The following is a 13,625-nucleotide window of genomic DNA, read 5'->3' as shown; positions in this document are numbered from 1 at the left end:
TATTATAATAGTCTTATTTATATCTTGATCCGTATTTGAAAGAAATTAAAGAAATTGGTGATTTTGGAATTCATCTCGTTTGGATAAAAATTAATTATTTTGTTAAAAATGTAACTATTTTGAAAAAGGCCTCTTTTATATAAAAAGTTCAACTACTTTTTTTTATTTTTTATTTTTTTTATTTGAAGGTTCATCTCTTTCGTTGAAAATACATTTTTGAAACTGACAATCAATACCATTTTTGGTTATGAAATCATGTGTTTTGTTAAAAGGTCGTCTTTCTTTGTAGAAATTAAATGGTTTTATGGAAAATTTATACTTTTTTGATTAAAATTACATTTTTCGGTTGAATTATCATCTATAAATATTTTTTGGTTGTAAAGTCGTTCTGTTGTAAATGCAACTATATTGTTAAAAATTAAAATCATAATTTTTGGGTGGAAATACTCTTTTTGTTTTTAAAATTAAATAATTTCGTTGAAAGTTCATGTATTTTGTTGGAAATTGACCTTGTTTAGTAGAAATTTAATCTTTTTGGTTGAAAATGTATCATTTTTGGTCAAAAATGCAATTGTTTGGTTAAAATATCAACTGTACATCTTCTTGGGTTTAAAAGTCGATTATTTCACTAACAGTTAAACTACTTTGTAAAAAAAAACGTTTTTTTAACAAGGTTTTTTAATTATGTTTGAAAATTTAACTATTTGGTTGAAAGTTTAACTCTTTCATTGAAAACTCATATTTTTCGCTTAAAAAATTCAACTTTTTGTAGATAATTCGTCTTTTTTACGTCAAAATTAAATAATTTCTTTAAAAATTTATGTATTTTGTTTAAGATTTGTCTTTTCTTGTAAATCATCAATTTTCTTGGTCGAAAATTCATCTGATTGGTTCAAATTTAACAACTTTGTTTAAAATTAATTTTTTCTGTTAAACAATATTTATCTTTATCTGAAAATGTAACTATTATATGATTTATTAAAAATTAATCGTATACATTGGTTAAGTTGGAAAATCGTTATTTTTTTTTATAGAACATTAATCTTCTTGGTCAAAAATTGACCTTTTTATTTGGAAATTGTACTATTCCATTTTTGGTTGAAACTTTATTCTGAACATTGTATTAGTTAAAACACCAATTATTTGATAGAAAATTAATTTATTTGGTTGAAAAGTAAAATTTTGGGTTGAAAATTGATTTATTGTGTTAATTAGATTTTTTTCCTAAAATTAAAAAACTGCAAAATAAAAAAATTGCCTTAAAATCGTCCTGATTCCTTTTTTAAAAATTTTCAAATCTTTTCAAATACTCACTTAAAATTAATTTTTCAAACTAAAAAATCATTTTCAATTTTCTTAGCAATCACAACAATTTTTGTTATTCTTTTTAAATATTTTACAATTCTTAAAAGCTTTTTTTTTTAATTCTGCAAAAATCTACATCATGTTTCAAATTATTTCAAATAACTTCAAGTTTGAATTAATTGTGAATATTATTCTAAATTAAAATTGTAGCGTTCAAACTTAAAATTTAGCTCATTGCAATTTTAACAATTCAAGACTTTCTATTTCGAACCACTCTGTTCAAATTTATATAGTTTTCAATAGTTGTTTATAATGGCTTGTCCCAGATCTGAATTTTTTTTTTTTCATAAAATCTCTGATCCAATTCAGAAATACATACAATTTCTTTGAAAAATTTCCTGTTCCAATTCAAAATTCAGGATGAAATTAGGAAATTCAAAATTTTTAATCTGAAAATGATTTTTTTTAAGTGGAAATCTTTTGAATTTTAAACTTTTAAAACTGAAGCTTGACAAATTTTTAATTCAGAAATATTTCATTTAAATGCTCAATAATTCATACGTATAAAACCCAAACTTTTAATACCTTTTAATTTTACAATTTTTATAATTAAATTATTTTAAAATAAGAAATTACCATTTTAAAATTTTTATGACTTTATCATTTTAGAGATTTCTGGTTAAGAAATACAAATTACGCTATTATTTTTAAGGTTCAAAATGATAATAATTCAAAAAAATTTCTGTTCGTAACATTAAAAATTGAAGGATTAATTTAATTTTTTAACTAAAAACTTTTTAAAATCAAAGTTACATTATTTTTTATTTAGGTTGTTCCAGATTAATATTTTTGCATTGTTATTTAGAGATAAAAATTTTTGTTTGCCAATTAAAAATGTCAGAAATTAACTTACTATCAAAATAATTGAATTTTCCCAAAAAAAATAGAGAATAACAAATTTCCAACAAAATAATTACATTTTCAACTAAAATGATAAATCGTCAACAAAAAAAGTTTGAATTTATAATTAAAAACTGTTGAACTCATCCAAAAAGATATTAATTTTACACAAGAGTTGACTTTTCAGTCAATAAGGATTTTTTTTTAATTGTTGAATTTCAAACTCAAAAAGATGGTTTTTTTACAAAACAGTGTAAACTTGTTTTTAAACGGAATAGTTCAAGGACTTCTGGTTAAAAAATATAAACTTACTTTCAATGCTTTGAATTGAAGAATAAATAAATAAAATTTTTAATGTTGAAGACAGAATCATTTTGATCAATAAAAATGGATTAATTACAATTGTTTTTTAATTGGAAACTTTTTGTATTTTAAACTGAATTCGTTAAATTTAAGTCGCTTTATATTATTAATTTTTATATTTTTATTTATAAATCCAAACTCAAAAGTCTTATTCACGAATTGACAATTTTGAAAATCGAACGGTGTAACAAAACAGTTTCATTTTCAACTAAAAAAAAAACCAAGTTTCAACCAAATCCTTAAATTTTTAACTAAGGAGATGAATTTTCATTGAAAATTACGAATCTTCAAAAAAAAGGCTTACATTTTTTATTAAAAACTGTTGAACTCATCTAAGCAGGAAAATTTTTCACAGCACAGTTGAGTTTTCAGTCTTTAACTAAAATGATCAATCTTCAAAAAAAATCTAATTGACACAGTAAATCAATTTTCAACCCAAAAGTTTACTTTTCAACCAAATAAATTAATTTTCTATTAAATAATTGGTGTTTTAACTAATACAATGTACAGGATAAAGATTCAACAAAAAATGGAATAGTACAATTTCCAGATAAAAACTGTGCTCAAAAATTGAATTGAACAAGAAAAAAAAAACAAATTTTCAACGAAATTGTTAAATTTCCAAGGGAAAAGGTGAATTTTTGACCAAAAAGATTAATGTTCTATAAAAAAAAAACGATTTTCCAACTTCAACAATATATACGATTAATTTTTAATCAGTCATATAATAGTTACATTTTCAGATAAAGATAAATGATTTTTAACAGAAAAAATTAATTTTGAACAAAGTTGTTAAATTTTCAACCAATCAGATGAATTTTCGACTAAGAAAATTGATGATCTACAAAAAATGACAAATCTTAAACAAAATACAAAAATGATACATTTTCAACCAAAAAGATTAAATTTCTACTAAGCAAGGTCAATTTCCAACAAAATACATGAACTTTCAACGAAATTATTTAATTTTAAAAACAAAAAGAGTATTTCCAACCCAAAATTTATGGTTTTAATTTTTAACAATATAGTTGCATTTACAACAGAACGACTTACAACCAAGAAATATTTATAGTTGATATTTCAACCGAAAAATGTAATTTTTAATCAAAAAGTATAAATTTTCCATAAAACAATTTAATTTCTACAAAGAAAGGCGACCTTTTAACAAAACACATGATTTTTTATCCAAAGATGGTATTGATTAATTGTCAGTTTCGAAAATGTTTTTTCAACAAAAGAGATGAACCTTCAAATAAAAAAAAAATAAAAATTTTTAAAAAGTAGTTAAACTTTTGATAGAAAAAAGGACTTTTTTTTACAAAATAGTTACATTTTCAACAAAATAATTAATTTTTCAATCAAATAATTGAGTTTTTATTCAAACGAGATGAATTCCAAAATCGCCAATTTCTTTAATTTCTTTCAAATGCGGATCAAGATATAAATAAAACTATTATAATATAACATAATTATAATATTACCATTATTAATATACGTATATATTTATATATATAATAGCATTAATATTTATATAATTTATATTTTATACATGAAATAACATAACCTCAAAATATACGCATATCAAGAGGTTCGCGATCTATTCAAATCATGAGAATCGTCAGCACCGAAATCTGGAAATATTAAAATCCCAATCTCCTGAATTTATTTCAAAGCAGTTAGCAGATATATATATATATATAAATAGAATCGCCGAAGTGCTCCGACCGGCAATCGTGCACCTTCGAGTTTTCAAAGTCAGAAGAGGAGAAATGGGTTGCACGCGCAACTCAGTCATTTACAGCGTCTCCTACTATATTCACACGGAAATAGCCCTGTCATAGTATTGGACCACATCTCATTTCAGATCTGGGATCACTGTGCAGTGCTGCAATGGAACTCCGATCCTGTTTCGAAGTCGAAAATCGAAAGAACCTCTCTTTGTATCTCCACACCGTTCGATTTTCGACACGGTATCGGCACGCGGCGCGTGCGGCAAAAAAGTGACTTCCCCTCTACACACCGCCATCCATAGATAGCACCCACGAACATAGTGGAGGCACTCCCATGCATCGTCAGAGATTAGGTGGGAGATAGGCGATCCCGTGTATTTAATTTCAAACGATTTTTGCCAGCGCCACCTATTACCTGAGGCTTTTGCGAACTAAGATAAAGCGCCCCCAATTACTTAGGCCAGTTTACGAACTGAAATAGATGATAGACGGTTCTACTTGAGCCATGGACATAGGAAACACAGGACTAGGCATGCCATCCTAACTTGTGCGAACGGGATTGAATCCACGGGAGTGGGGAGAATTCCATGAGTGGGGAGAGTCGCCTTCGTACGATGTGCCATTTGATTATGCGCACGAGCATTTTTGCCGATAAACTGTGCATGAAAATGTAAACATGTGGGCGCTGCCATGTTTGCCGCGAGACATCAAAAGGTGGCGGACCTCCCCTCTCATTGCATCGCCCCGCAATGGCATACCTAGTCCTTTGTTTCCTATGTCCATGACTTGAGCGGTCAAACAGGGCGGCATATTTCCAGTTTGACAATGTCGGTAGAGAAGATCAGAGTGGGTAATTTCGCGTATATGGTCTATATTCTAGTTCGCAAACTGGCTAGGTGAATTTGGGATGCTTTGATTAAAAAGTTTACTTAAAAGAATCTGAATGATCTTAAGCGAATTTTTAAAATTATGCATAATTAAACATTTTGAAAGAATTACTGTTTTTTTTTTTTGTATTCAAAAATTAATTTAAGAGCCTATTAATCAAAATTTTAATCATTCTGTTAGTACATAACGATAAAAAAAAATAATAAATGGTGGGAAATATCAAACATTTTGATTAAAAATTAATACTTTTTTTTTGGTGTTTAAAGATTACTATATATTCTTTGAATTCACTGTTTTTGTTGGTAGAAAATTTATCTTCTCGGTTAAAAAATCATCTTTTTCATTAAAATTTGAATTCTTTTTGGAAATTTGTTGATTTTGAATTGAAAATTTAACTATTTTAATTATTGTTCAAAATTGATCTTTTTTAGTTACAAATTCATCTATTTGTTTGACAATTTGGAAATTTTTGTTTTCAAGTTTGTTTTGTTTTATCCGAAAATTTATTTTCTAGTTTAAAAATTCTTCTTCTTATTGAAAATTAAACTTTTTTAAATCCGTTGTTTTTAGGTTGAAAATTGAGCTATTTAATTTCTCTTTTTCATGCTTGAAAATTAATCTTAGTATAAAATTCATTTTTTGTGTGAATCTTCTAAAATTTCTAAATGTCTGAAACGGAAGCGAATTTTTCTTAAAATTTAAACAAATATAAAAAAAAAATCATAAAACTTTTCTTTAATATTCCGCTTTTTTCGCAGATTTTATAGAAATGTTTTTAAAAAATTTTATCAAAAAATTAATATAAAAAAAATATTTTCAAATTTTCTTATTAATCTTAAGAAGATTGTTTCATTTTCTTGAAACCGTTCAAAGTTTAAAAAAAGTCTCTAAGCATGTAATTTAAAATCTTTCAAAACCGATTTTTTTTTCAATAATTTGTTTAAAGTTTTTTTTGTGTAGTGAAATTGGAAAAATTGATTAAAGTACAATTCAGTCGAAAGGCTAATTATAACTTTTGTGTTACGAAAGGTATGAATGTTGATTTAGAACACAAATGGGACATAACGTAAGTTAATTATTTCTTTTACACGAAACCTGGAAGACTTGGCAGGGTCATTGCATTTTTTAAATGTCGTGGAAAAAGTGCAAAAATCATGTAATCTTGAAAATAATGACAGGTTTTTTTTTAATTGAAAGATACTTTTTTATAGAATTTTTAACTATTTCTTGAAAATTCGTTGTTTTATAAATATTTTATAAATATTGGGAAATCTTTAAACTTCCAAAATATTTTTAATCACTTCAACGCTCAAATTTTTCTTACAATTTTTACGTCCTAAAAAATTTAAAAATTGCTGATGATATTATGGATTCTTTCTCAGTATTTTTATAAATCTTTTAAAATTTTCTCTAACAATTTATTTTAAAAAACAAGAAATCCTTTCAAATTTTTTGTATAAATATGATTTTAGTGGATGTTTTCAGTTTGTTAGTTGCTGAGATGCCGACAAATGTTGAGCGAAATATAGATTTTTTAATATTTCGAAAGAAAAAGATTTTTAAGAATTTTGAAAGATTTGAATATTATAAAAAAGTTTTCTTAAGTTTCCTAAAAAATGTAACATTTTTCTTATTTCTAAACTTCATTTGAAGAGAATACATAAAAAGATTCCAAGATTTTTAAAGAAGGGGGCGAAGGGGAATCTTCAATTCTTGCAGATTCTTAGCACCTCCAGTTCGAAGAATCGGCGCACAGTGATTCAGATGGTACGAAAAGGTGATCAATACTAAAAAATGAATTTGGTTTTTTTTTATGTAGAATTGATGTCAATCTATTAAAAAGTGTTTGAAGTTTATGAAAGTACAAAAATCATGAAAATATATGATTATTTTACGTCTTTTTTGAGGCTTCAAAGTAAAACAATTTAAGAACTCGCTCTCAACATTAATTTTCTATTAAATAATTGGTGCTTTAACTAATACAATGTACAGGATAAAGATTCAACATAAAAATGGGATAGTACAATTTTTTAATACTATTAATTATTACACCTTAACTTTAGAAGGTGCTGTATCGAGACAAACAAAAAACATTTTTAAAAAGATTATATTGAAATATAGGGTATTCTTTTGTGTAAGTGATTCAAGTATTAAGAATTTCATATTCATAAATTTTATTAATTTTTAAAAATTATATTCAACGTGTAAAATTATTTCTTATTTAATCAGCTTTCGATTGAAAAAACTGAAATGCAACACCTTGCGTACAAAAAGTGGAAATTTTACCTTGTAGTGAAAGATCTGATGCATTCATTTCAATCAAAGATTTTTGCGCCAACTTGCAACTTCTCAATTGGGACTCGTAGCAGTTTGACGAAATAGGGATTTTAATTTACACAGTTTTTAGTATTGAGCGATACAGATATTCAATATCCTATGCTTATTTTTATTAAAACGTTTACTAGATAATTCAGCAATTTTACTACAATAAAGGACTAGGTTTTATCAAAATAATTCTAAATTCTTTTTGGATATATTCCAGGAGCGAATTTCAATAAATTTGTGTACATTATTTGTTTGCTTACATAATTATTATTTTCTCAATTATCATTTCCCTTAATTTTACACAGCAAATAACATCTGAATTTTATGTTTAAAATCAGGAACTTGAAATACTATTATAAATTAAATTTCAGACATTCGTAGGGTTCTTTTAAATTAGGCTTATATAAAATTAAAAAAAAACTACTTTATAAATTCAAATTAGTTGAAATTTTTTACTAATTTTAATCAGTGGCTCAATTCTAACTACAAAGCAGTTTTTTTTACCAATTTATCAGTAACAATGACTAATTTATCAGTAAAAACTACTGATTCATAGCTAGAATTGAGCCACTAATTGTAATTATAGTAAACATCTTAACTGATTCAAATGTAGAGAGTGAACACTGTTTCTCAACTGGATTTAATAAAATTGTATTCTTGTCCAGAATGCGTAAGCAGCCATTTGGGTCCGCCATTTTGAATTAGAAAATTTTCACAACAAATTTGGAATCAGGGACCACGTAAAGTATTTACAAAATAAATTCCATGGAAATCGAATAACATTTCAAGTTTCGATCACCTTTTTGTACCATCTAAACCACTGTGCGGCGTGCGCGTGTTCTGCGCCTATAATAATCTCAAGAGTATTCTCAGTGGAAAAAGCCTGGCCGGTTTGAGACTATTTTAAGGTTTGATTTGAATGATTCAGTCTCTGAGATAGTCTGAGTTTGAGAGATTTAGGTCCTTTTCAAGGTCCTTTTAATGATCCTTTTAAGAGTGATGCGGCGGTAATATTATGTTCTCTTTGTATTCGTCAAGTACCGGGCTAAATATTCCATTTACGAGAAACGTTGTATTAATTCCAATTTTAAACATTTAGAAAAAAGTTAGATATCTGAAATAGTCGAATCTCTTAGATTCTAAATTATTATGTTTTAGGCTGTTAACTATGAAATTTAAAAAAATCTATTTCTAAACTTTAATTCGAAGGCTTAACAAAGGACACTTGAGTGTCGACTACTTTATTGATATAGCCTCTCTGCTTGTTATTTATGATCGAATTCTTATTTCAATTTCAGCCTCTCTGCTTGTTATTTATGATCGTATTTTTATTTCAATTTCGGAAAGGACATTTTAAAGCCTTTAAAACATTTAAACGAGGTACCTGGACCTTTAAGTGTATCTACCTGAGTGCCTGCGGAGAATTTCTCAGAGCTTCTCAGAGCCTTGAGAATCTTTACCATATACTCTGAGATTTCTATCGGTAGGGCAGTCCTCAAAAGTACTTCATTAAAGAAACTTGATTCTTTTAATTTAGCAGAATTTCCTAATTCAAATCTTAATATATCCTTTATATTATAATTTTTCAAGTAATCCTAGTAAGGGACTTATCATTGTCCTAAAAAAGACCACTTTACCGATTTTAGGGTTGTGGTATTTTATATTTCACACTTGACCTAGTGGAACTCCTATGCGCATTGAACTTAAACTTTGAACGGAAATCACATAGGATGTATTCATGGTGTCTTTATGATGACTTCATGATATCTCCGTGTAACTTAAAAATTTATGATAAAACGGTTTTTACACTTTTAGAACAGTTTCGGGCTTACTCCAGAGGATGTTTTTGGTTTTGTTCCCATTTTCACAAGAAAACTTAGAGAAATCTCATAGCCGAAATATTTCTAAGTTGAACTTTAAAAAATAAATCTTAAAAATTAAGTCTCAATCAGTTTTTTGTAATATATCAGAGCATTTAAGCATTTAAGTCTTATGAAAGAAAAATATGGAAATACTTTGAATTTGGGATGATTTCGAATAATGATAATCTTATACAAGACGCTTCAAAGATGTCCTAGGGACATCCTTACGACATTGTCCCCTGGATATCCTTTCAAGACATCCTTAAGACGACGAAATGCCAGACATAGGACCTTTTAAAGACATCCTTAAGCCGTACTGATTACATCTTTAAGATATACTCTATAGGACTAGATTATAACATCTTTATTACGACCTCATGACGTCTTTTTGAAAAGCCTAAAGACATCCACAAAAAGACTTCTTTAGAATGGATTTAAGCCAAGTGTGCCCACTGGGCTTATATTTCTAAAAAATGGATTTCATATTACAGATCAATTTTTTTAATTGATGATCTTAAACACTAATTCCAAACGTCTGTTGGAACACGTATACTGGTGTACGCATTCTTTTTTCATATCTTTGAAAGTCTTAATATATTTTGCATATTTGAAATAATGTTTATATGTCTGCGAATATGTTATAAAAAATTTCAGACACTTTGTTGCCCATAAAATATTCTTTTATCAATTATTTGATTATTTTTCTCTCATAACAAATGCATTTGGCAGCAAGTAACGCAGCAGTGCCACCAGCGGATTAGTTCACGGCTGGCATCAAACTTCGTGTGCAAAATTCGGGTCGGTCGGATAGGGCTGGTCCATGAATCAACAAAGCATGGTCCCGCCAATTCGATGCTCAAATACGTTCGACTTGGAGTGACCCGACACCCCTTATTATACTCGCTGCATTGGCGCGAACGGAAGGGGAACCTTTTGGCAATGATATTTCTTGCAATTATTATGATTAAAAGGAAAGGAAATTAATACGTGTTTTGCAAAGTATTCTGAGTAGTATATCTGAAAGTATATCTGAAAGTATTCTCCAAAAAATAAAACAATTTTTCGAGCTTCTCATAATGAAGAAAGTCATCGATTTGAATGTTTATGAAGATTTTCTTACTTCTATGATATTTTTGGTTAATACTATATTTATTTGTTAAATATGAAAGTGGTTGCAATTTAAGTTAATTAAAGTCAATCTACAAGGCAGTGTTCCTATTGCTTTCAATTGCGAATTGTTATTTCAACATTTCAGATTATGGGCTAAGTTGTGTTTACAGTCTATATAATTATGTGGGTAAAGTATTACAATTTCTTATACTTCTCTTGTTTTACAATATGTCAATGAAAATTCGTAAACTATATGATGTTTAACACTTTACGCTCTGTTATTTTTGTAAAAGATCTGTTCTGTGAAGTATAACTTTCATAATTTACCTTCAATGATATTAATACAAAATAATCATTGCGTCATTACGAGTCGACGATAACTGACCTGATGTGCTATACAATGAATACGATTAAAAAAGAATTACGTTAATTATTTTTGATTTTGAAACCAATCATTAATGTAAATAAAATTATTCCTTCTTCAGAAATCATAAATGGGGCAGAATATGTCAAGTGTTCTCACATAAAATAATTGCTTTTTATCGGGTTGAAACTTGACTAAATTATAATCTTAGTGGACTTATATTAATTCACCCAGCCAGGAGGTACGCATATTAGTCGGTTGTGAATATACAGGAGCCTCACGTTTTCACTTTTTCGGGTGTTTTTTCACCTTGAAGTTAGTGTCAATTCTTTTAGGATTACCCGATTGGGCTTCTGTTATAATGTTTTCGAAAGATCTTTTTATGCACTTTAAAACTAGCATAAAAGGGATAAAAAAATGGTTTTACCTGTGGTTTTTTTCTTCAAAAATTCCATTTTAATTTTAATTTTAAAAAAATCAAAATTCATTGTTGCAAAGCCAATAGTTGTGAGAATATTATCGTATATGAAAAGAGCTTTAGAAAACACGATAATAAAAGTCCAGTCAGATAATCCAAACAAAAGTTAAACTAACGTGGATGTGAAAAATCACCTGAAAAAAGTACAAACTTACCCCTGTATATTGACAAAAGGTTGATAAATGTATCTACCGCTTCGGCGAATTGACATAGGTGCACTAACACTATGATTTAGTCAAGTTTCAACCCATATAAAAACCAATAATTTTATGTGGTAACACTTGACGTATTCTGCATATTCGGCAAAAAGAAAATGCTTTATATTACCACGAATACGGATATATACGAACTGTGAATTGAAATTGCGAAAATTATGGTCCGCATACTATATGGAAAGAAGTTTCGTGATTAAAAAATTTATTTTTAAGCTATTGTAACCATTTGTATCAACTTCTTGTTGGTATGATTACTTTTCACAATAATAAAAAAATCTGAGACAAGAAGGAAAGTCGATTCAGATATTGCTGTAGCTCCAAAATAGTGTTATCCATTGAAAGGTGCACTAAATTATGGATCTTTATTATCATATATAGATACAATAGATATACGTATATGAATTGGCTTTATGCAAAAGTAATGTCATTTTATTTCTTCGAGTGGAAGATAGCATTTACACTTTGAATTTTCCCGCGTCCTTTAATGCTGTGGTGGCTCCATCTTTGAATAATAAGAATTGAGAAATAGTTAATCATTAAGCTATGTAAAACGTGAAAAAGAATAAGGTTAAAAATGTCTCTAAGTAAGGAAAATTTTCGCTATTGGCTTCTTTATGAATTCCAAAAATGAAAAAAAGCAAAAGATACCTTCAAATCGTTAACTTAGGGTAGCTTTTCACGCAAAGGTCGCCCAGAAAAATGTCTAGACGACGATTTGCAAGTGTTGCTTAACGAAAACCCATGCCGGACTAAGGAAGAACTGGTAGAAGTGCTTGAAGTGGATCAGGATACGATTTACAGACATTTAAAAGCGTTGGGAAATTGCGAAGGCAGGACGGTGGCTTCCGCCGGAACTAAGTGAAGCAAACCAAAACGAGCGAATAGATGCTTGTCATTCTTTGATCTTTTGAGATAATATAAAATAATTTGTGGAGAAAATTATAACGGGAGATGAAAAGTAGATTTATTTTGATAATTCTAAGCGTAAAAACTCTTATGCTGATCCTGGGCAACCTCCCATATCAGTTCCTAAACAAAAAATTCATGCAGATAAAAGTAATGCTTTGCGTATGGTGGGACTGGAAAGGAATATTGTATTATGAGGTATTGAAATCGAAGAAAAAAGTCACGGCGGAGGTATATTGTCAACAATTAAACCATTTGAACGAAGTATTAAACAAAAATCACCCGTTTACTGGCCAGGGACAGCGTCCAGTAACATTGTTACACGATAATGCCAGACCACACATAGCAAAAGCTGTCTGTGAAACGTTAATGTCTCTTGATTGGGAATTTCTGTGACATCTGGCATACTCTCCAGACTTCGCGCCATCTGACTATCATATTTTTAGATCGATGAATAACGCCCTTCTAGGTGTACGTTTTCGAACATTTGAAGAAGTGCAAAAGTGGATTGACAATTTCTTAGCATTGAACAGCCAATAATTCTTTCGTGAAGGAATCCATGCATTACCGAACCGTTGGTAAAAGGTCTTGTACAATAATGAAGAATATTTTGATAATTAATAGTGTAAGCGTTTCTTTGTATTAGAATACAATTTGAAAAATAGAAAAAAGTTGCATTATTTTTGCATACACCCTAAATATATATAATTAAAAATTTGTCATAAGGACAACCGCAGGATTTCGCAGAGAGCGGGTGCTAATCTGAAAAATTGCACCCGCTTCCAGCGAAATCACGGTACAATTTCAGCCACAACCACGTCTCACAACCGTGAGATAGGTGGTTACAGTCTGTAAAGTAATCAATGCGACGATCCAGCAAAAGCCTCGTGCACCCTAAGAACACGGAGCGACCCAAGGACAACCGCCTTCTGCATTTTTCCCGCAAGTATTCTAGCATATTGTTGACACGCAGGGATGCTTTTTAGGCCATTAGCAAGTGAGAGCTTGGTACCTCCAAGAGCGCCGATGATAAGGACGATCAGTTTAACAGAATATTCCGGGTACAATCGTTGTAATTCCCTTATAAGGTCTCGATACCTCTCTTTCTTTTCATTCTCCTTGGCTATGATGTTTTTGTCAGCTGGTGCCGAAAATTCGATAAGGAACATGGTTCGCTTC

Source organism: Belonocnema kinseyi, chromosome 5 (genome assembly GCF_010883055.1).
Source record: "Belonocnema kinseyi isolate 2016_QV_RU_SX_M_011 chromosome 5, B_treatae_v1, whole genome shotgun sequence".
Taxonomy (NCBI): domain Eukaryota; kingdom Metazoa; phylum Arthropoda; class Insecta; order Hymenoptera; family Cynipidae; genus Belonocnema; species Belonocnema kinseyi.
The sequence above is the reverse complement of the archived record's forward strand: the minus strand, read 5'-3'. Positions refer to the sequence as shown.